The sequence below is a fragment of the Bison bison genome, unplaced genomic scaffold, assembly GCF_000754665.1.
Source record: "Bison bison bison isolate TAMUID 2011002044 unplaced genomic scaffold, Bison_UMD1.0 scf7180017864524, whole genome shotgun sequence".
In the NCBI taxonomy this organism is placed as follows: Eukaryota; Metazoa; Chordata; class Mammalia; order Artiodactyla; family Bovidae; genus Bison; species Bison bison.
Window position 1 is genome coordinate 525,637 of NW_011495075.1, and position 1,785 is coordinate 527,421.

The 1,785-nt window shown below is 67.4% G+C and overlaps 1 protein-coding gene and 1 long non-coding RNA gene across 2 annotated transcripts in view; both read right to left on the reverse strand.

Moving 5' to 3' along the window:
• Positions 1 to 1,785, reverse strand: part of LMOD1 (leiomodin 1 (smooth muscle)) — a 27,347-nt gene that overhangs the window by 4,069 nt on the left and 21,493 nt on the right. The window lies entirely within an intron of this gene.
• On the reverse strand, positions 503 to 1,779 carry LOC104981819. The gene is made up of 2 exons (XR_824418.1): positions 1,668 to 1,779; positions 503 to 1,227 (listed from the first exon to the last, which is right to left on the reverse strand). It is a non-coding gene; the product is annotated as an uncharacterized LOC104981819 (long non-coding RNA).

Genomic DNA, 1,785 nt, shown 5'->3' on the forward strand with positions numbered 1-1,785 from the left:
CGTGTCCGCCGTAGGTCACGGACAGGCGGGCAGGGGCGGGGGCCGCGCGCAGGCGTCGCCTTAGGCCCTGACTGGGCTCCCGGGGTCAGGCGCATGGTGGACGCGGGGGACGAGGCCCCAGGCCCGGCGGCAGCTCCAAAGCGGAGAGACGCCCTTGGCATCCAGACAGTGGGAGTCGGGCCTGGGGGCACACCCGCTGGGCACTGCCCCGCGGTCATTCACCCTCGGCCTTCCTGACCTGGGCTGCTCGGGGCGCCGGCACCCAGCCCACACCGGGAGGCGCGGAGCGGCGCGGACCGCTCGCCTCATGTGGCCACTGAGGCCCTGGCTCCGCCACCCGCCTCGGCGCTGCGCCCAGGGACCCCGGGCAGGACCCCCTGACTGAGTCCGGCCCCTGCGAGGAGCTCCCGTGTGGGCGGCTCGACAGGGTGGGGAGTCTGCGCTTCCCGAGCAGGGGTCAGCGCCAGGACTCTGGGGACAGCACCCAGGTGGGCACGGCCACTCACAGCTGAAGGCTCGTATATATTATAAAATCTCACGGAGGACAGATCACAGCTATCTGAACAGCAGCAGGTGAGTGTGAGGGAACGTCTGCTTTGGCATCCAGTCTTCAGGTACAGCGGCTGTCTGTCCTCTCCCCCTGCCGCAGCCCACCCCCCACCAGGCCATGCCCCTCAAGTCCTCTGCTTAGCGGGGAGGGGTTTGGGGTATCCTCAGCGCCTCCACCCTCTCCCCTGAGCCCTTGGCCCTCCAGTCTTACACCCTTGCCCCACACAGGGAGCCACCAGCCCAGCGGGCTTGCCCCCAGGGCTCCTCAGAGGCCTGAATCCTGGCCCTGGGGGCAGTGGGCCCATGCGTCGCATGACCCCTGAGGGACCCCCCCTCTCAGCTCCTAGGCCTTGGCAGCTGGCCAGCCACTCAGGCTCCAGGGGTGTGGTCTTTTCGGTCACGTGCTAGTAGGACTCTTCTCGTCCAGAACCGCCGGCTCCAGGGATGAGACAGTGGTGGAGAGCGCCAGAGACAAGAAAAGAAGCGAGGGGAGAAGATACCCTTCGTGGAGTGGCCGCGGCCTCCAGCTCCCCCAGAGCAGGGCAGGGATGTCCAGAGCAGGGCAGCTGGCGTGGTGGGCGGGGTCCATGCGGCCCTGGGAAGCGGGGCCTGGGCAGGTGTGGCGTGGCGGGCGGCGCCGGCAGCCCGGGCCTACTGCAGCAGCTTGGGCACCTCCACCTGTCAGGGCAGAGCAGACGGCTTAGAGGAGGGGGCCCCAGGATGCCTTGCCCTCCTCTCCTCCTGGGCTCTCAAACAGAGGAGCTGTGTCGAGGTTGCACTGTGTCTCAGGAGGGACCTGGTCAGGAGGGGCGGGGTCAGCCTGGAGGAGGAGCTTTGAGAAGCCGGCTCTCCAGGGACGGACGATCTCTTGAAGACCTTTGGGGTGACCTGACGTCTAGGGCCTGACTGGTTCTAAGAGGGGATTAGAACCCCTCTAAAACAAAGGCCATGTGGGCCTGGGGAATGGGAAGACTTTGAGGAAGTGTCTGAAGGTGCTTCTCCACTTGCGGGAGAAACATGGGGGACGGGCTAGAGGAAGCTCCTGGGAGGACGGACAGACGCCCTGGAGGGAGTGCAGGTCCACCCCCCAGCCTCGCCCTGTGGCCAGGAGCGCCCACCTTCTTGAGCTGCTTGAGGTTGCTGGAGCGGATGGCCGCCAGCAGCTGGTCCCGGGAGTTCTTCTCCTGGGCGGGGAGGGCCTTGTCGCCCATCTTCCGCTGGGTGGCCGGGGACAGC